General features: G+C 39.7%; 1 protein-coding gene across 9 annotated transcripts in view; it reads right to left on the bottom strand.

The window, feature by feature from the left end:
• Nucleotides 1-23,170, bottom strand: part of ZNF462 (zinc finger protein 462) — a 135,964-nt gene that overhangs the window by 82,429 nt on the left and 30,365 nt on the right. Inside the window, exon 2 of one of the 9 annotated variants that reach the window (XM_077912806.1) lies at nucleotides 1,986-2,111. The exons of the other annotated variants lie outside the window; for them this stretch is intronic. The gene's annotated coding sequence lies outside the window, so the exon portion shown is untranslated. The remainder of the gene's footprint in view (nucleotides 1-1,985; nucleotides 2,112-23,170) is intronic. 9 annotated transcript variants of the gene reach the window in all.

Here is a 23,170-nt window from a genome sequence, read left to right as displayed (position 1 = left end):
GGCTGCTGAGAGAACCAGCGTCAGGTACAGCTGAATGGCCTTCAATCTGATGCCTGTACCAAGCACAGAAAGGAGGACGGAGCCTCCTTTGAAAGCCATTTTGCCTTTGTGTACACATTTCTCCTGAAGACGCTGACTGAAGAAGAAAACAGAAATTTCCAGCATGGCCTAAACAATCAAAGAAACAGAAACTCGATGTGTTTATGAGACCGAGGATGCGCACACGTGCAAGAAGTGAGAACAGGAGAAGAAGGGAATGGGGGAGGACAGAGACAAATAAGCCGGACCCAAGGATGACCCATCCATCAACCGGAGTATGTTTTCACAGCAGATGGTAATCCTCTGAGGAAACCCTCGACAAGGAAAAAAAAGGAGAAATAAGCTCTGCATGTCTGACTGCCTCATCCACCCAGAAAGAGCAGCAACCCTAAAAGACTCATCTAGACACTGATCTGCTACAAAATTATTATTTAAAGCTAAAAGCCTTGATCTCCTATCTCCTTACTTCATTTAAAAATACTGTCATAATGAGATTAGCAATACTTTCCCCCACCCCCTGCACTGACCCAATCAGCAAAATCAAAAGCAGAAGAGGAAGCTTCGGAAACTAACTAAAAAGAAATGCTATTCCAGAAGGTCATGGGGTGAGTCTACAAATCAAACAAGCACCCCAGTGTCCTACACCCCCCGCCATCCCCACCCCCGGCAGTATTCCCAGGCTCCTCAAGGTCAAACTGGCATCGAGGACTAGCTCTAAATACCACCCTGGAGGAGACCTGCTCAATGAATACCCTATTGCCTGACGTGATCAGTCCTCTTAACATGCACCCACGAAACCCCTAGACCATTCAAACTATTCATTGCTCTTCAATACTACTTATTACTGGTGGTTGGGTTTTTCCATTTCCATTTCTAAAAGGTGGGGTTTTGATGAGAAACCCTAAATCCAATTTCCATATACTGACAAACTCTTGAGGACATATTTAAAGAAAGCCCAGGGATCTTGCTCAAGATCTGGAATATACACATGAGAAAGGGGAAAGGTAGAGCGCATGGACACAGGTTGCTCTTCCGCTTACATTGCCTGCGCACCCCGTTTCTGGGCTCAGAATCCCAGGGGGCCATCATGCCTCAGTGAAGGTGAAAGAGGACAATCCGCAGTTTCTTGGCCTATCCTTCCAGCTCACAGCCCAGACGTACCTGGAGAGGGGGAGGCACCCTTGATGGTTCACAGTGTTCTCACGACCCGGCCACCATCAACCCTCGCCCAGGGCAGCTTGGCGAACACTGTTCTCTAAGCTTGCATAAACATGGTCTTCAAGTCAAAGTCCCAACTGTCTCCAGGAAGTGCCCAAATTAAAACACACAGGCCTTGCCTGGATCGAACCTGTTCTCTGACTGAAGGACTGCAGACCAGAAATAAAGCTGTGAAGCCCCACAGCCACAGGGATTCAGCAGCAACTAATTATAACCTTCAAAGCCTTTGAGAAATAGAACCAGAAACACCATAAGGTGCTTTTCCTCTGTCCACTCCAGAAACCTAGTTTCATTTATAAGGCACTGAGCTCCCCAGTTCTCCTGAATCACAATTCTAATAAAAGGTTTTAGTTAGCACCTGTTGTTTGTGCTTTTCTTACTTTCCAATGAATGGAAAAACCAATTATCCAAGGACTGGTAGTGGAATGCATAAACTCTGGAATAGTTCAGCTAGAAAAACAGAAACATCAGGAACGTAAAGATCATTCTCCAAATGTATCTGTGGGTCGGAAACAGCTGATAGGATGAGGTCAAAGAGCCGTGAGGTGTTAGGAGGTTAGCATTTCTCACTGTGAGCCCCAGCACTGCCATGGGGTTTGGGAGGAAGGAAGAATTTTCATGCTGAGGATGAAAAAAGGGGGGCGGGGGGACCACTAACTCATCCACTTGTGAACGCGGGTTGCTACTCTTAAGACAAGGGGTGTTTTACATCGCTACTTATCACTTACCCTTGTCACGGTCCAAGTGGGAGTTCTAGTAATTTGAACATCATTTAAAGCATCTTTCCAAACAGGACTGGACTGAGAAATTGGGGTGAAACTTCCTTTGACAGGAACAGTAGTTGCAGGATCAAACTGACAAATACAAATGTAGAATAAATACTTCTTTCTCTCTCTTTCTCTCTCTCTATATATATATCTGAAATAATTAATTTTACTTATTTAATGTTATCTCAGAAATGAACATGTGCACTCCGAATTTGACAGGGACTCCGTCTATTAGAGCAGAATCAGCCCCTTCCGAGTAAGTACAAATGATTTATGTGCTCCTCCCAAGTTTAGTTAAAATAATAATAATAAATAAATAAATAAATAAATAAACAAACAAACAAACAAACCAGCAAAATAAACCAACAAAGAACTTCTGACAACAAGCTACCTCCATCGATCCTGCAGCATTCAGTACCACTACAGATCCTGGCTCGCCATGTGGTGTCTTCAAATGTCCTATCAAATGTTTATACTGTTTGCCACATGATCTAAGCAGTTCTGTGTACTCTTGGCAATTCACCACACTAATGAAAGGTTTAACATATCAGGGAGGATAAATAATTAAGGAATTCAGAAGGGAGACACAGCTGTTCTTCAAAACCAAATTTTCAGAAGAGAAAGGATTAATTTGCGATCACATATGTAACCCCCAATATGAGACTGAATTTAAATACTAGCAGAGAAATACCAGGAGACTCTGAGTCCTGCCAATGCACGCAGCCTCTGTTGTATGTGGTCAGCCTGGTCCATCTGTGGACCCTCTATACCAGCACAAGTCTGAGGAGGCAATCTGCAGATTAATAGCCCACTTGCTTTCTGGCCAATGATGGTGCTTTTCAGGTGATCTCTTGTTTTGGCTTTGCTCTGTATAAAGTTTTCAAGTATTATGGGGCATGTTGAGTAATATTTCTTAACAGATGCCTCTGGGATCACCATTAAAATGAGATGAGCATCCAGGGATGTAATCTAAGTGACTAAAAAACTGTCAGATATGTAAATAAGAAGCAATTCTGGCTGAGTGACCTGTTATGAAAGCAGGTAGTGAGTGTCTAACACAGAAAGAGATAGTACATACCTTCTGGAGAATTCATGCATTCCTTTGCAATGATATAAGGCTAATTGAGGCCAACAGGCCAATCGGCAGCCTGCCAGCTCTCCTGTCCTTAGAAAAGGAAGCGTGTGATTTGAACAAGGAGATAAAAGAGGAGAGAAGGGACTAGAAAAGAAAGGGAGGAAGCAGGGTGGTATCTCAGTAGCTTTAGACTTCATTGTCTGTAAAGGGGAACCTGCAGTTCACTAGATAACTCGAATTCTGAGAAGCGTCTTGACAATATTCTCCTTGAGAAACAAAACAAACCAAGACGCCTCCTCATGCTAAAATTCTCAAAACGCAACCGTGACAAATGAGATCCCAGCTCATCTTGTTCTTTCAAATGACGGCAAGCCATTCTTGGTGTTGAATGAATTCTCTGAAATGTCATGGGCCCATCAGGAAGTTCCTTGGAAACTCTGAAGCCATTCTTGCCCTAGCATTGAGAACAAGAGATAACTGATTTCTCTCCTGGAGAGCCAACCCTCACCCAAACAGCAGAGACAGAAAATCACGGTGTTCCCTTAGAGACTCTTCAGAGTCTGGCTGGGTTTCTACAGAAACTTTTCACGCTACAAGAACCCTCATTATAAAAATTGTAAAATTAAAGGGAAGTTCCAGATACGCTGCTGGGTCGTCATTACAGAACTGATGGAGACGCAGAGTAAGCAGAAGTTGCAGTAAAACTCATCTTTTCACATCATGAAAGACCAGCCCATGCATCAAGTACCTCCTCTGTGGATCTGAGAGCTTGACTGACCTCAGGCGCTGGGCATGTCTTCACGGCCATAACCGTTCCTGGCACAGAAGGTCCGGCCAACCACACAAAGTCTAAATTCCACAGTTTCAGTGAATGGATCCAGAAATCATTTTAACAATTTACCTTGTTCTCTATTACCACTCAGAGAAAAACAAAACAAAACGGAACAAAAAACAGTATCTGGCTATTGACTTGTGGGGAGTATAAGAACATTTTGCTACAAGAATTTTTTTTTATTCGGGGAGAAGCCCACAAAAATCCCAATCTAATCCCTCAGGAGACTTGCACTTTGCTTTATGTACATGGTTTGCTCAAAAAATTTAAACAAGCCACTTCCTTTAGTTGAGAATTATCCCAAGTTTGTCCATATCCGTGGAACACAAGGGCCGGATCCAAACACTGCAATGACCTTTCCAGCCTAATTTCTTATATCTGACAAAACTGACTACACAAGTCTGGCACCTTTGTCTTTCTCCAAACCTTGGTTCCTGATCTAACTACCCTGTCAGGATGAAAGCCCTATGCAGACTCCTTTCTAGAAAGGTAAACAATGCCTGGGCTTGCATGGATAATAAACACTTTCAGATCCTCCTATCCAAGGAGCCTATGGCCTGTTCTTTTCTTTTCTTTTTTCTCTTCTTGGCCTCCACCTATAGCAGAAGCTGTCCTTCCTCCTTATTAAACTAACCAACTGGCCCATTCATATCCATTGGTTGTTCCAACAATTTAATAGAATCTTATAGCAGGGAAAACACAGTATGTGTTTATATATGGCACCAGCAAATACCCAAGAGATTTAGGAATTTTTTTTAAGGAAATGATAGGCAAAGAATTTCTTTTCTTTTGCAATCTCCAATCTACTTTCAGCAAGTAAGTTTATACCTACAAAATTACTGTACCCCAAGAACTTCTAAACAGAATGTTAAGACATTTGTTTGCCACCCAAAAAGTAAATTTACCATCGTGTAGAAACACTAGAATGCTCCAGTACTCTGCCAAGCCCCACATTCCGTAAACCCTTAATGATAAATTTCATTTTTGCCCAACAAGTTTAGTTTTTTTTTTTTTTTTTCAGCTTATTCACTATGGGGCTGCTCAAAAAAAAAAAAAAAAAAAAAGACAAGGATATAGAATAGAAATGCCTATCCAGCAAGTAACAGAATTTGTTCCCAGCAGGTGTGACGACTCTGCCTGCCACCTTCACCTTGAGGGAGTCTTTTGAAGCCTCTCTTCGAACATTTTGCTAAATGAAGAAATTAGATTATGATATTCAACCTTTTTATACAAAAAAGGAGTGTTTTACAAGTTTTCCTTCTCATCTCTGAAAGACTTTTTTTCTGACTTAATTCACTCCTTTACTTTTATTATTATTCAGAGATAAACAAATGTGCAGTTTTGTATGGCTGACTCGTCATCATCAAAGTCTGGGCTCAAAGGTTCTAACCTCCAAGATGCATTCCCTGACAGTTCCATCTGACATTTGCCCACCCCTTTGGCCCCCAAGAAATCAAGCTCCCTCTCCACAACCCGGACCACACTCCCTTTCTACCACATTCCACTGCTTTATTTGCTTCACTGTTGATATGATACCCATTTGTGGTCTGTTTCCCTCTAAAACATAAGCACCCTGATAGCAAGTCCATGCCTGTCTATTCATATTGGTGTCTTCAGCACTGGGGACAGTTCACACAACAGGTTCAGCAAATGTGCTGAATGAATGAATGAATCAGAGGTTCTGAAGATTCCAATCAAACATAAAAAGAGCAGTCACAGGTATTAGATCCTTTTACTAACCCTATGTTAGCACAGAGTAGAAGCAAATTTGCTACCCTACCCCCCTCACAACCCCCCCAACACCACAAAAAAACCCCAGCCCAAGGTCCTTTGGCAATATCTAAAGACATTTTTGGTTCTCACAACCAGAGACGGAGGGTGCTATTGGCATCTAATGAGTAGAGGCCAAGGAGGAGACCGAACATTCCACAAGGCACCAGACAGTCCCCACAACAAAGAATGATCTAGTCCAAAGTGTCAATAGTGCCAAGGTGGGAAACTTTGTCTTAAGTGGTCTGTGGGTTATTTTCAGCCTCCATATATAACTCACCTGCCTTTGTAATCCTTCCATGGAGTCCCGGCTGGGGCATCTCTGAACTAGACAGTCAGCAAATTCTCTCCCAGCTCAAAGATTTTATGATTCTATGATTCAAAATGACCTCAGTAGTCTTCAGGTCATAGATCATGAGTTTTTCAGTCTTATTTTTCTGATTTGGGTATTTTACTAAAAATTTTTCAAGAAAAATGTAAAGAGTGACTGGTTCATCTTTCTTTGGTGATAAGGCCCATACACTGTTGATGATCCCATGGGCTTTGAGGGCAAAGGGCCGATGTCATTAAAAATGTCAAGTTCTACACTTAGCATGCAGCCTCCAACTAAAATTTCTGTGGAAAACATTATGCACATGTTCTCCTCTTCAATACGTAAAATTATCTTCTTTCAAAGTGATGGGGCCCCAGGCTAATCAAAATCACTCTTCAGAGGACGAGTAATGTGTTCCTTTTGATTCTTATACCCCCAGGGCCTAGCACAGGTCTGGTCCTGATGAGATTTGTGGTATGCATGAGTGTATGCATGCCTGCTTTCCAGGAAAGGATATGTCAGTGGTACCAACTGAAAGCCAAATATTTAGGATTAAGCAATTCCAGAGAACTTCCAATGATCAGCAAAACAACACGCAGTGTTATACAATACTCCTCCTCACTCCAACTAACGAAGCTCAAGAAGCCACATCACAATGATTAGCTGACTACTGGGGTGTGTACAAGAAATTGTTAAGTCTTCACTGGTTCTAGTATTTGAGTAAGTGACCATCTTCCTTTTCGTCATCATCCATAGGGAAGGTGCTCTGGCTTCATCATTCTACCCATATATTTATAACACTGTTAAGCTCCCCTGAACTGATGTGACAGTTGGCATCATCACCTGGGGCTGTTCTTGAGACTATTCGGTTCTCTTCCCTCCACAAAAACCTTTTAATTCTTATTTGCAAGAATTCTGAAAGGCTGAGGAAAAATTCTCCCCTATAGCTCAAAATCATATAAAAATTTTCAGTGGAGGGAAGTATAACAAAATTTGGTAGGAACTGAATTTTCTCTCCTTTACTTCCCTGAAAAATATTGAAACAACATATTACTCGTGCCTTCCTTCAAAACAAATGGAAGAATTCACTCTAAAAGTTAATCACCTATAGGCTCATAATGTCCACTGAGAGGAGATCTTAAAGACCATGTGGTTCAGCCTGGTCCAATATCTTCACGTTTTACGTAGGGAAACAAGACTCATGAAAAATAACCTGTCCAAGGCTTCTAGAACACAAATTCTCTGAAGCCAGAAAAAGAAATCTTTTGAATTCCATAATTTGGGAAAGGAAATGAGCAGTAAAGACACTCTATATATGTTATTTACTTCATTAATGGCTATTCCCACTTAAAGCACATGCCCCATACATATATCCTCCCTAACAAGAGTCTTTCTTCCCTGGGAGGCAGACTCTAGAATAACCTCCAGTGTTTCATCTGCTCTGAATTCTACACTCAGGAGAGTAACTGAAAAGGTGCAAAATCCATCGTCTGCAGTTTGACTGTTCAAAGACCTTCTCAGGCATGCAAACAGTGTGTTCCTACTTTGGAAACACACTTGGAAGACTGAAAGTTGCTGACAAAGGTACACACAGAAGAACAAGAGCTATAACACTGAATTATCGTTCTTCAGAATCCAACCTCATGGAATCGGAACAAGGTTACACAGGAGCTTTATGCCTGCCAAATCTACCCCATGAGAAACATCGTCTTGTTTCTTGTGGAAAATGTGCACTGCCAACAAAGTCACTGAAGAGGCTGACTGAATGAGTCTTAGGGGTATCTGGAAATATCAGGGTCAGTTCTTTTAAAATGGGAAGGAGAAGTGCAGTCGGACACATGCCTGGCAAGGAAGCCAATCTTCTTGTGGCACATCTAGTGTACGGCTCGGATCAGTAATTCCAGAACATTGCTGATACCAGGTTTTACTTCAGATTATATATTACATTCTGAAACCAACCACAGCTTGAGATATTTGACCACGTTTGCATATACACGTATGTATGTATTTATCTTCCACTTATCTATATTCCTAGTAGACATCTATGCTCGTGTATTGGATATAGAAAAGTTAATATATCAGAAAGGCTTGGAATGATCTTTAACTGTTTAAATATTCTCCATTAGGGTCTCTTACAAAGGGTCCCTTATCATCATGAAGAGAATGGTTTAGAAATCAAGAAGATGCTGAGGTCTTTATGTTTGTTCATGTTTTCCTCCCTATAGAATACTCTTATGTACTTTTTGAAGGTCCAAGTGATCCCCATCACTTAGGACAATGATTCTCAAAGTGGGCTGCCTAGGCCAGCGGCATTAATATCATCCAAGAATGTTAGAAATTAGTTCTCATGTTCCCCTCCAGACTTAATGTGTTAGAAATTCTAGGGGGTAGGGCCTAGCGATCTGTATGTTAACAAGCCCTCAGGTTGATGCTGATACTCAAGTCTTAAGATTAAGCTTAAATCTTCCTTCCTGTATGAAACAGTCCAAGACCAATGCTCCCTTCTCCAATGTACAGGGAGCCTTACTTATAAATGCTGTTGATTGAATGACTACAATAATAGCTAGAGAGTCTTCATAGAGCCTAAGAGAGGCCAAGGTTTGCAAATATTTCACTTCTTATTTAGCAATTAACGGGAAAACACTAAGTTGCAGAATCCAGCATTAGAAGCTATAAAGAGTACACTCATAAAAGGCAGAGTTCCTGTCTCTGAACCAGTGAATACAGTGGCCAATACAATGCTCGTATTGATATTCATCGCTCCTAAAAACTTCAACAGTTTGTGACATGGTGTCCTTGATATTTATAAAGTGGGATGAGGCAATCCACAAAGGAAAGAATTAGAGTATTTTATCCAGAAAATACTAAGAGCTGGGTAAATCCTCAAAACCCTAGATTCTTCCATGACAGGAGGCTTTCGTGATAAACAAAATCTTATTAGAAAACACCTCCAAACTTGGAGTGGTTATTTATCACACTAAAGCTAGAGTGCAGAGCTAAATCTGCAGTAAGAATCAACATCTGAAAACACAGATGTATTTAGAAATCTCTCAAAGGAAGGATATGGGCTTTAAGCTAACCAAGGGACTCTCAGAAAAATGGTGGCTAATTGTCTCAAAGTGCAAACAAAGGCTTGGCTGAAGGAAAAGAAGGAGGACAACATAAACAAAGGGAAAAAAAGTTTGGCTGCACTAAAGCAACAGACCAATGGGGCCCTCTAATCCAAAGCATGGCTTAGAACTTGGAATCACAGAGTTCAGAAGGAAAATTCATCAACTCTGTCTTGCCCAAGAATCTAATTCCAAGACCATGGTGGACTGCTCAAGGGGCACAGAAGTTAAGACAAACCCATCAAGACCCAAACTCAGGCTCTGAAAGCAGAACCGAACAGGACTCAAGGAGAAAATGTAAAAGATACTACCCTTACCAGTTGGAAGCCAAGAGTAGGTTCTGATAGTTATGTCCCAACCAGAGATAAACTAGAGAAAAATGAACTGAGGTTTAAAAAAAAAAAAAAAGGTGATAGAAAGAAACGGTATGGAAAGGACCAATGAATAATCTATTTTGAAGGAACAGCGCACAAAAATAGTTACATACAACAATTAACAGAGATACTATGAAAGAAGAGATCAAAGATAAGATGATAAGACATCAGAATGAGATGAAAGGGGAGCTGGCAGTTGAAAAAAGAAACTGACAACAAAAATAATATCATTGCAGAACCAATAAATATATTAGAGTAATAAGAGACAAAATCCACAAACCAAAAACGAAGTTGATGATGTGGAAAACAGTCTTCAAAAAAACTGCACAAAATGCAGAGGAAAAGGACAAGCAGATGAAAGCAAGTAGAGAAGATGACAGATAAGAAGGTCTGAAAACAGAGATCCAACGTACAGATAAAAGGTATTCTAGAAGTAGACAGAAAAACAAAACAGAGCAAAACAAAATATGCTCCAATCTGTGATAAGAAATAATTTTGTTGAAATAAAGAAGTATCTGCCGTTCTGGGAAAAGAGTGAAAACCATCAAAATTGAGACATACTGGTAAAGTTACAGAATTTCAAGCATCAACACTGAATGACGTAAAATCAAGATCTTTTAAAATTAGTCAATTATGGGGGCACGCGGGGAGAATTCGGGACTTTTTCACAGAACATTCAGTGACAGGAAGCAGTGAAGGAATGTCTACAGAGGCTTGAGAAAGGAGCATCTTTAGTATTCAGTTCCCAACTAACTTTCCAACCATGTATAAAAGTAATAAGAAAGCATTTTCCAATCAGCAGAGTCAAGGCATGCTGCACTTACTAACAACTCTCCTTCATTATCTACTCAATGATGGAAGATATCCAACCAAGAGGAGATTCAAAATTGAGATCTCAAGAATATGGAATTTAGAGATAAACAGAAGATGTGAGCACTAAGTCCTCTTTCATCTGAAACTAAGACTGAATAATTCATAATAATTGCAAAACAAGATTATAGTCCCTTCAATGTAATAACTAATAACAACAAATTATCCCATAGAATAACAATAAATACATAGAATTGGGGAAAAAAAATCCTTAAGCATAATAACAGAAACAAAGAGGTAGGCATTAGAGGATAAATGTAAGTGGGACACTATTCTCAACTTTCATAGTAGAACACAAAAAAACCCACAAAACTTGATATTGCCTCCTTCTGAAGTTAATGAATCCCCAAATAAAGGTATAAAGCACATTAAAGTTAAACATTTAAGTAATAAAAATCAAAACAGAGAATATAGCGCTTAATTTTTTTAATCAAAGAGAACATAGATCATGTAGTAAAAGATAAGGACAAAGGAAACGGCACAGAAATACACTAGTAATGAAATTAATTAGAATCAAGTATATAGGTTATATCAGTAAAGGTGATCTGGATAAATCCTCCCATGGAAAATATCCCCAGAGTAGATTCAAAAACAAACTCTAATTCCATTTGGTCTACAGGATACACACACAGTAAAAAGACAAAAAAAGTTTGAAAGTAGTAATAATGTAAAAGATACATCAAGAAAAGAAAAAGTAGAAAGAATGATTAGAATTGTTCAAAGTTAAACTCACAGATAAGTTTTTAGGCTTATCTTTAATTTTTACAGAAAATTACAGATAAGAAGAAACATTTTCACGATATAAAGGAAAATAAATTATTATAAAAGTTGAAAGTTTAATTTTACAATTAATAAGTTAAAAAGTACAGTCTACAATGAAGATTTGTCATAAATATTTATGCTCCCTCACATCACCAAATAAAGGAAAAAAAATGGCAACAAATAAAAGAGGAGACATAAATACTTAATAGATTAAATGAGGAAAGCCAAATAAGAATAGAATAGTTAGAATTCAGTTAAGAGATACATTTCAAATTCTGTATCTTAGATATAGAAAGCACATTTTAAAAAATATATTTTGTTCATTTATTTGAGAGAGAAAGAAAGAGTGGGAGGAGGGGCAGAGGAGAAGCAGACTCCCCGCTGAGCGGGGAGCCCAATGCAGGACTCAATTCCAGGACCCTGGGATCATGACCAGGGCCAAAGGCAGATGCTTAACTTAACTGACAGACCCACCCAGGCACCCTAGAAAGCACATTTTCATTTCAAGCAACTGTGGTACATTACAAAGATTTTCAAATCCCCATGGAAGTTTACAGGAGTCTATCATGTCAGAATTAGGATATAATAAATTACAAATAGAAAAAAAAGTCCATCACTTTTACTTATAATGCAGTAAAATTGGGGGAGGAGGCGACAAAAAATTCCCAACACTTGGAAAACCCTTTTTAACACTCTCTTCAACAGTTTCTGGACTAACCAGAAATGAAAACTCAAGTACAGAATGTAGTTCTGTTTTAAAATGATATATATATATCATTCCATATATATATATGGAATTTGGTAAAGCTGTACTTAGAGGAAATTTCATAGCTCTATGAAAATTGCTAACCATGAAATAATAAATTTTTTGAAATAATAATTCTTATAAAAATCAAGAAATAATGCTAATTTAAAAAAAAAGGAATAATGCTAAATGAATTAAATATCCAACCCAAGTGAAAAGAAAAAGGAAGAAATGTGGAAGAAAGGAGTTGATTAAGATAAAGATAGAAGATCAGGAATTAAACAATCAAGACACAATGAAACTGGCCAAGTAGCCACATTAAAACAAATCTAACACTGTATGAGATTAAATAAAAATCTATAGCGAGCCTAATAAGAAAAAAGGTGTGTGTGTGTGTGTGTGTGTGTGTGTGTGTTGGGGGGAGGGAGGGTAATGGGTCAGAAATACAGAGAATTAAGGATAAAAAGTAGAAAATATTCACAAATGTAAATGAAAATAATAATAAACTATATTTAGAAATTACTATGTACAACTCATAGTAATGTTTGTAAACCTAAATGTAATGGATGATTGTCTAGAAACAAACATATATTACACCAAAATCAATCCAAGAAGAAACCATACCAATAGAAGACTAGGAATGAGACAAAGAGCCAACCCAATCACCAGAGAGCCTTCAAAGAATCAGTAAATCACATATTTTTGAAATTGCTCCAAAGTCTAAAGCATTAAGTTTCATCAATGTATTTCTAAACCAGCGTGACACAGATAACAAAAAGCTTCCCTCAAAACAATAATCATAGTGTTAATAAAATCAACCAATTCACTTATAAATATTGAGGCGAGAGTTCAAATAAATTCCTGTGCACCTTAAAGGAATATTACTCCACGATCAAATGGGATTCACTGCAGGAAGGCAGTATTTCAATACCAGAAAATCTATACTCCACTGCCTTAAGGAGTCAAAGGAGAAAAAATAATTTGACCAATACAGAACAGGCCAGACAGCATTGGATGAAATTCAGGATCTATTTCTAATAAAAGTGGTTTGGTTAGATAGAATATATGGATACACACACACATAATTCAGCATCATGCTTAAGCATAAAACATTAGAAGAACTCAAGTTAAAACCAAAGATTATACTTACTTAGCATTGTTGTGAAGATGCTAGCCAATGCATTTATACAAGAAAATAAAATAAATAACACTTGGAAAAGACAAGATAGTTTCCAAAATCTACAAATAAGGTAAATGACCCAGATGTGGGCCCCGGTGAACAACACTGTCATTTTCTACTTAATAATTTAGAGCTTTTTCAACAAGACTTTATTACTCGAACCTTTAAAACTCTCATCAAATATAAAGCACTTAAGTGATTTGGCAACATATTGGTTATTGATGGCTTTATTACAGCTCACCTTACTAAGAATGTTCAGTTCAGTCTCCTGCCAACCCTGGCATTCTTTTTCTATCCTGTTTGGTATTCTTTAATAACTCCTTAAATAAATAATCTCAGATAAGCATATCCAGTGATCTTAGGAATTCCAGTCATAAGGTCATGAAGATAATTTTTAATCGATTATATCCACATATAATCAATGTTCAAGCAACAAGTTGCTCTACCGATGCACTGACAAATCATTTAGTTCTGTGAAAAGAAAAGCTACACTTGACCTCCTTAAAGGAACTTAAGTAGGCGAAAAAGAAGACTGTGAGAATGAATCCCTAAAATTAAAGTATGAAGCCTTACTCATGGTCTTTCCTTCATAACCACCTGGAAAAAAAACTCAACTTTGGATCTGTTTAAATCAGTGTTTTCTCCCAACTTTTCTTTGACGTCAGATTGGCGACCCTGCAAATTCTTGGTTTCAGTTCTACCCCGAAGTCTGATGTTTACCTGTCTCCCGTTCTTGGCTGTGTCCAGTTGAGAGGAAGAAGTTTCCATCTTCTGTCTGCCTTTCCCTTCCTCATCCCCAAAGGGGTACCCATCCTTTCCACCTTCTTTTGCCACAAGTGGAAGACATACTTCCAATCCCCGTGATCTCAGACTGATTCCTCAACTCGGGCTCCTGATCCAATTCCTCTTCTTCCTTATCCGAGAGCCCACGTGACCTGCATTTTCAATTTCTCTCTACTCGCCACATCACTCCTATCTGAAAACCCACTCACACATACACACACAGATACACACAAGTACTCCCACTCAACCCATGTCCTTCTGGCCTATCTTCTTTCCTCCGGAAACAATACAGGTATAGTCCAAGATGCCTGGGGTTGAATCCCAATTCCATGATTTATGAGCTGTGTGAATCCTTGACCAATTATTTAAATTCTCCAAACCCCTATCTCCTCATCCATACAAAGAAAATCCACATCTCACAGGTTTATTGTGTGGAACAATCTGGACAGTGAACATGAAGCATGTGGCACAGTTTCCGACATACACGAAGGCTTAATTATAACTGCCATTACTACCATAAATTCCCTTTTCACAGACAAACTGCTTTCCTGCTCCCTAGTTCTCCTTCAGCCCTCTACACCTGGCACTTCTAAGTAGCATTCTTCCAAAACAACCTTCTTCAGAGCAATGAAAGGATATTCTGACTCTCTGAGCCACTACTTCCACGCCATTCTCCACCAGAGTCCATGCTCTCCTGTAAGTAACTCTCTCCCCTGGACTCCACAGACTGTCTTCATCCTCACCCAGCCCCAGTACCGCAGGCCTACATTCATCCTTCATTCTCAGTTCAGCCCGGGTTTCTCAACCTTGGTACGTGGACATTCAGGGCCAGATCATAGTTGTTGGGGGTGGGAATTTGGGGGTGGGGGTGTCCTTGTCCCAGGTCTAGTAGCATCCTGGCCTCTACCCACTAGAGGTTAGTAACGTCTCTCTCCCCTGCTCCCAACAACCCCAGGAGTATATCCAACAGTGTTTTCCATTGGATTGAAAAAATCACACACACACACACACACACACACACACACATACACACACACACATGTGCATGCCCCAGTTGAGAACCACATTCTCTAGAAAGCCCTGCCTGGCCGCCCAGGACTGGATTGAGACCCTTCCTAGATGCCCCCTAAATCTCCCAAGCATTTTTCATAAAGAATTAGGTAGTATGTGCTATACTATAATTTGTATACAGCACTAGGTCGTTATGCTTAACTGCCTGTTCCCCACAGTGTACAGTGAGTTCCTTGAGAGCTAGGACTGTGTGTGTGTGGTTGAGCCTCTCAGCCTCAGCCAATGGCTGGAACCTCCACACACTTTCCTTCCTCTACTTGGAAACAAACTTATTATGAGACATACTTTAACACAGATTTTCAAGGGAAAGAAACTCATGCATACTAAAAAGAAACTTTAATTGTAACATGCATCCCTTTGGAGAAATTATAAAGGTGGAGAAAAGTATGTTTTAGTCTCCAGGAATAAGGAATCAAGCTGGACTGATGGGCTGTGTACATTTGTGTGTAGATGTGTGGAGGGGGATGCTGACAGAGGAGCTGAGGGTCAGAAACAGCAAAAGCCTTTAGCCTCAGTCCCATGTGACCATGAGCTAGGGACCTTGGGGCTGGATGCCATGGGGCTGGATGCCATCCCAAGGGAGATGAGCAGGACCCTTCTGCGGGCCTCTTTCCCTCTGTATTCTATTCTCAGGCACAAGGCATCTCCTTCCTAATCTCAATGCTGTCCTTGTCTTAAGACTTCCCAGCTGATCTGGAGTTTTTTTAACTTAATGATATGTTTCTACCTCCATCCTCCTGGTGCACATGACCATGCTCCTTATACTGTTCCTGCCTCTGGCGATGAAATTTCAGACCAAGTAGAGTGTCCTTACAAAATACCACTTGCACTCATAAAACAGTCCTGCATTCCAGAAGACTGGTGTATTTAGGGGGGAATGAGAAATGCCAGATTTGAAAAGAAGTAACAGGTCTCCAAACAGTTTATTTTTTCCAGAATTACCTTAAAAAATAAAGGTCTTTAAAGACCCACTTATGAAAATAGAATGAGGTCACTGAGGGCCAAAGTTCAGCACGACATTGGCAAAACTCTGTCACCCAAGCTAAGAACCCCAGGTATCCAGCTCCTTTGCCCACCTTATAAAACCTGTCCTTCTCCTTAAGGAATTCTTAAGTAAGTGTTCCTTAACATTTCAGATAAATGAAAAAGTAAGTTGCAAAACAGAATGCACAGTCTATTGTTACTTAAATGACAATAGTAATAACGACGTGCTAGTATATAAATATAGGAAAGAGACAATCTGTGCCCCAAACCCTTAAAAGAAGTTTTCTCTGGGCGTAGGGTTAAAAAGAACTTTCACTTTCTCTGAATTCCAACTTCTATAATGTTTGTATATATTTTGGTTATTACAAGCTGGAAATTCTTTTTAAGGTTTAAGTGTTTTCAGAGAAAAAAGTAAACAAGCTAAACAGTCTCCCTTAAAAAAAAGTCTCCCAGTTCCAACAAGTCAACCCACATTTTAGGGAACGTGTGGGTGTGTGATCACTTTGGTGTTTAAATACTTAATATGTGTCCACACAATAATGTGGGCACGTGAACAAAAGGAGTACAGCCAAGACTGACCACGGAACACTAACTGCCGATTAGCAAACAGACCAAATGTCAATGCTTTGCTAGCGCTCTTCATAAACTTCAGGCAGGAGCAGATGTGTCCCACACAATTTGAAAAAGCAAAGTTTAGCAGAAACACATAAATGATCACAACTTTAATCAATCCGTTGACCCCAGTGACTGACCATTCCACCTAATGTTCAGTTTTGTTCCAAGAGTCCTTATGGGAGACCACAACTCTGCCCTGAATCTACTCCCAAACAGGTAGAGAACATCTTAAATGTCCCTCCAGGAAATACTAGAAGCAATATAATCCATTAACCCCCTGGAGATATATGGGCCACCAGTCATGACCATCTCATCCCATGACTGAGATAAGGTAGGAAATCTGAGACTCAATGAGGTAAGGTTTGGCTTAGAGGTGTCTTGTCATTGCCAACGGCCATTTCGTCACACATCCAGACTAGTGAAGAGGGAGCCACTGACCTAGCGTTCTCTGCCCTCATTTAAAAGAAAAATCATTTTCCATTGAGCCAAAAATACGTATTTATTGATCAGCGACCATGTGCCAATACCATCCAATTATTGAACATTTGAGTGCCTTCTAGGTAGCTGGTATGGCTCTAGACATGGGATAAAAACAAGGAACATGGGGACATGGTGGGGAGGGCACAAAAGACAGGGAAAAGGCATGTTCTTTCCAACAGAAGTTTAAAAATACAGTTGGGACAAGACTTAACATTAAAAAAAAAATTAGAGAATGAAGAATTCTAAACACTCCATAATGAAGCATGGATTGTTATGGTACATTTTCCAAGCACAAAGATGATTAGAACAACTAGGAAAGCAAAGGACACAGTGAGTCCATGGGTTTAATAATGAATGTTTTTAAAAGCTGGGCAGCCATCATGGTCAACAGAACTAGCATTAGGTTTTAGCAAAGAAACACGATAGGACCTCACCCTAGCAGTCAGGATCTAGCTTTATGGCCTACCCCTTGACCTTAGGCACCATACAGAACTGCTTCCTCACCTGTATAATGGCGCTAAAAATATCCATCTCCTAGGGATTAAAAATATGGAGCTAAAAATATCCATCTCCTAGGGATTAAACAGATAACATCTATGGAGTCTCATATGTCAGATCCTTCCCCCTCTACCTACATTGGGACAGCAACAGGGAACTCTTATCATCCTTCATCAGGAGAATGTGATATAATGAAAGCTGTGTCCTCTCAAGATTATTTTGGCAGCAGTATGAAGGACTTCTGAGGCTGGGAGGGGGAGCGGGGTGGGGGGGAGACAGAAGCTGCTGAAGTAGCTGCTGAGATGGTCCAGGGATGAGAGAAAGAGGGTCTGGCTAGGAGGATACTCTGGAGGTGAAGGGGGCGGGGGTGGGGTCAAACCTAAACATTTAGAAGGGAGATAAGGACAAGAGCTAACTCTCTGTGAACTCTATCTAATAACCAGTTTACCACCTAGAGTAAACAATGAGATGTGGTCCAAGTTTAAAAAAAAAAAAAAAAAAAGTCAGGAACAGTTAGTTCTTCAGTGACGGTGCAAGAAAAATTATATTCTTAACTGTATTTTAAAAAGAACAGTGCCAATGAAAGTATATAATGTCAACCAAGAACTTTAAGAAGCAAGAGTCCGTAGGTTGGAACATTTCAGCCAGATGGTACTCAGAGACAGCGCATCAACCTATGATAATGGCCTTTTTAGATACTTTCTATTTAACTAGATAGCAAGAAAATTACCTAGACCAGAAGGAAATATCCTGCAAGCCATGTATGTAAATTAAATATTTCTAGCAGCCAGAAATAGGTATAATTAATTTCAATAATATATTCCATTTAGCCTAATATATCCAAACTATTATTTTCACATATACTCAATATAAACACAAGTTAATGAGACATTTTACACATTCTTTTTTTTTAATCTACTAAGTCTCAAAATTCAACATATTTTAGACATACAGCAAAATCTCCATTGAGACCAGGTGTTTTTCAAATGTTCAACAGAGCTACTATAGTGGACAGTACAGACTCAGACAACCATCGGGTACTTCAGGTACTTGAACAAAGTACTTATTCAATAGAGTCTGCACTGGAACTCACCTGAAGGTAGTCACCTACTGCAGCTGAACATCTGGACTGAGAGATTTAAAATGCTTATCTAATCACATCTGTTCCCTGGCTCAGAGCCCTGCAATACCTTTACATTTTCCTTAAGATAAAGATGAACCAGCTAGAGATCCCTTCCATTCAACAAGGAAGGTGTCACATCAAGCTTTGTGGATTACTGAAATAATATCTTGGTAGCTTATCTCTGTAATTACAGAGATACAAAGGACTTCCTCAAACCACAATTTCTTTACCTTTACTGTTAAAACTGGTCGTTTTCATAATGCACCCCCACCCCCCACCCCCAGAGATGATCTGGTTGAAAAACACCTTGGGCCAACCAGGGCTATTTTGAACCTGGCACTTCGCCTGCAGAGCAGTATCCTGCATGGCAGTTAAGAGCATGGGCTTGGAGCCCACTTGCCTGGGTTTGAATCCAGGTTCAAAACGGTAGTACTATTTCATAGGATGACAGTACAGATTAAATGACGTGCTACATAAAAATTATTTGTCACTAATTTTTAGCCATTATTTGCATGGACATCTCTACTCCTCCAGCAATGCCAGTATGTTTCTCAACAATCTGAGAAGTCTGTAGGCAGCACTGCACAATGGAAAGGGCACAGCTGACCTGTGTTCCCATCCCTGCACTGACGCCTAACTGATGTGACCATGTGTAAGTTACTTAACCTGTCTGAGCCTCTGTTTTCTCCTCCTCGAAATAGGAATCACAGGAAAATGGGATCCACTACACAATAATACACTTAAGATTCAACAACAAACACAGTGGGTAATTTGATAGTGTCTGTCCTCTCAAGTACCATGAGCATTTCCCCTTTCCCTTCTCTATTAGAGCCTGTTGCTTTGATCTGGGGATGAACTGGAATACATCTCTTCTGAGTGAAGTAAAGGCAAAGGGAAAGTACCATGACAGGACTGTTTACTGTTTCAGGGACATTTGCTATTTCATCTAATCTTTACCGTGTCCTCACTCGTGTCCAATCCAACCTACATAAGCCATAGCAAACCATCTTGGCCACTGGCCCTGAGGAAGATTATTCCATGAAGAGCATGGTGATTTCCTTCCATGATGATACACCCTCACAAGGTTAGAGGATGTCTCCTGAATATCCCCAACTTCCTTTAAAAACCTACAAAGCATTTGTTATTCATGGGTGAGTCATCCATGGTGTACTGGAAAGGGCTGGTCAGAAGACAAGATCTGGGACTTTGTTCTGGCTTTCAACCAGCTGTAGCTTTGGGGAAGTCATTTGACCTCTGTGGGTCACAGAGAACCTATCTGCTTCATGGAGCCATTGTACAGAACACATTTACATAACATACACTTAAAGCCCTTGGTCTTATTTATAAAGAGTTTCGCAAATCAACATAAGGCAGGGATTGATCTAAACCTGATGTCCACACTTTTGTGTCTTGGTAATATATTTTGGGAATTATGTTAGCTGTGTCATCTCCCACCTTCTTCCCCAGTTCCAAAGTGAGGAACTGGAGATGTAGACCTCTGACTCTGAGAGCAGGAATAGGATGAGGCCAAGGAGAAGCCTGGGGCCAGGGTGACTCATGGCTGTGGAACTCATTAACGGGTGGAATGCTCTCTGCATTTCCCTTCCATGTCAAGTCTCTGGGTTATAAGCAAGGTACAGATGACAGACGGAGGAAACGGGCATATTTCTGTACAGACCAAATGTTATTTACATATGCATACAGACGTGCCTACATGTATGCATGTCCAGGTATGAAAGCAAAGTTCTAAGCAAATTATTCTTCTATTGAGTATAAAACTGGAAACATCATTTCTGTTTGAAGAAAAGGTGTGTTTTAGAAAGTATGGCATCTCCTCCAGTTGTCTTTTTCTCTACTGCCTTGGAGTCTGGCAAATTAAACCCCATAAATCCTTTGATATGATTAAAATTTTTAATAAAAAATGTTAAGCGCAAAGAGAGAACACACTGCTTAGATAACCCATTAAAATTCTCAAACACTGTAACACTCCGAAGTTGTGGTGCTATTGTGGGGGACACAGAGATGTGCTGGTTGTAGGAGAAGCTTAATGATGCCAATTTTTTTTTTTTTTAAATATAGTCAAAGTCCTAAACCAAATAAAGCCTGTATTACACACTCATGTACACAGTCTACCTAATCTTTTGTCCAAGTTGCACTTTTGCTAAATGGATGTCAGGATTATTCCAGAACAATAGGAAAGGACCTCAAAGGGACATTCCAAGTACCTTGTACTTGGATTTTCTCACACAGCTGTAGTTATTACAGCTCTATTAAACCAGCTGCTAATAATTTTCAAATGGTCCATTAGTTCTACCAATGACCTTGGGCCACCACCAATTTCAGACCTCATCTTCATGTCTTAATCAACAGCCTCAAATGGAATCCTCTCTTTCAATACAGAAATGCATTTTGAAGAAAGATTGTTGATCGCGAAGCTTCTTTGTCATTAGGGAATTTGTATAATGTGGAATTTAACCTACAAACCCCAATTTTCCTAAAAGGAAAATGATTCCTCTGAGATTTCCTTCTCTAAAGCAAGGTGAAAACTAAACTTTTTCTTTTTTCGAATTTTTTCTTTGTTTAACAGAACAAAATGCATGGATGGATCTCTCAGGGCTCTGGAAACCTCTCTTGAGTATGCTTGATCAACAGTGGGAACTAACCCAGAACGAAAAAAAATGCCAGGAAAATATATCTAAGCTACTTCAGATAAATCTAAGAAAACGTCACCTTCTCTATAACCAAGGGTGTGGAGAGGAAAAGAACTTACGAAAGTGATTTCATTTTCAGATGTGACTTATTAATGGGAATGAAGATGATTCTAGGGGAAATCAACACCATGAAAACAAGAGTGCCAAGACGAAAAGGAATGTCCTTTTCTTAGGCTTGGAACCGAAAATATTTTTCTCTCTCGTGACCATCTTAACTTCAAAAGCAGAAGCAAGGAATGTCAATCCGTATGGAGCTCCGCTGGCTGCTTACCATATTTCCATTCTTTCCACAGAGAAGGGGAAAGGCAGCCCATTGTGTGTCTCCGCCAACAGAGATGAGAAAAAAAATATCACTTGTTTTTAAACTTTCAGAGGACACAGATAACTCGCGGAGAACGAAAACACAGAGATGAATAAAGATTTTGGAATTAAATGTTAGATTTTGAAAATCAAGAAAGTTGGAGAAGTCAAGAAATGTCAGAACTTCCAGTAACAAAAAGTATGGGCTTCACAGTTTGCTTGCTGGGGAAATGCACCTTTTTTTTTTTTTTTTTTTGGCCTCTTTTTATTATTTCTGCAATACTTTTTGTTTCCGGAAGAACTTTTCTTTATTACTGTAAATATATCAAACAATCTCCCACTTCCTAGAAATTGGTCATCTCCTTTTCCAACCTATGTATTTTCTGTTCCATCTTTGACTTTTTACCAACTCTCATCAAATTAGCTAAAAATCTTGGTTTCCCGTACTAGCCACATTCTTTGTCAAAGGGGGAAAAAAAAAGCTTGCCTTATTCTTTACTCAATAAGAAGGGTACAGAGGAAACCATCAGACATTAAGAATGCCATTTAGTCTTCAAGAATAAAGGTGAGAAAGTGGCTTGGGGCATCTCTTTGTTCACTATTGCTGGCAAGTTTCCAGGCAAAAGTATTCAGTAATCTCATGATAATTGGACAACACAGTCTATTATGCACTCCCTGCGATGCAATATTGTTTCATGCCACAGCATGATGCAAGTGACATGAGCTTTGGTGTAGAGGACAAAGGCAGGGAACGACCTCTGGAATTCCATATCAAAGCATATGCCCTCTGACCTAGACACATCTGGCTAACCTGAGACATTTACCCATACTAGGAAGGGAAGCCTAAATGTCAGCGTGAGTAGGGACAAGCCTCAACATTTTCTCATCACAAATGGCATTGAGCCTAACTGCATAATACAACAAATGGATAGCCATGCTTATTGACATGAATAAAGAACTGCCAGAGGCATATATGATAGTATATGACTGGATGGTTTCAAATGTGTCAAAAAGGGACTCTAGAAGTGGATGAAAGAATCTTCCCAAACATGTTTGGGAAACTCTTCCAAAGCGAGAGACTAGGGGATCACCAGTGTTCCTGGAAGCACTTCAGGTGCTACTGGGTTGACGACTGGAACTTTTGTGGTACCTATATGGAAATGATGGTGGAGCATGGGCTGATAACAGATTTGAAGAGTGAGGCCATCCATAGCCTAGTCAAAGCCAGGAAAGCTGTATGTTTTTAAGGCCTAGGAGCTAAATTCTACCACCAAATTTCATCAATTTCATGTCAGGGAGAATGTCATCCAATGACACACAGGTTGACCAGCGCAGAAAAGCCTACTCTAAGAAACCTGCCAGCATCTTGGAAGGATGGCAGATGTAATATAAGATCAATGTGGAATCTAGTCTAGAGCATAAAGCACTCAAATAAATGGTCAAGCCCATTAGTTGCTCTGGATATATATACATCAATGCTACTTGCAGCTTTTTAAGGGGCTGATCTTGCATCCTGATCACCTGGGTACCCCAACATGGCCAAAAGAATG

Source organism: Canis aureus, chromosome 10, assembly GCF_053574225.1.
Source record: "Canis aureus isolate CA01 chromosome 10, VMU_Caureus_v.1.0, whole genome shotgun sequence".
NCBI lineage: Eukaryota > Metazoa > Chordata > Mammalia > Carnivora > Canidae > Canis > Canis aureus.
Note: the sequence above shows the minus strand (reverse complement) of the source record. Positions and strands in the feature narration are given on the sequence as shown.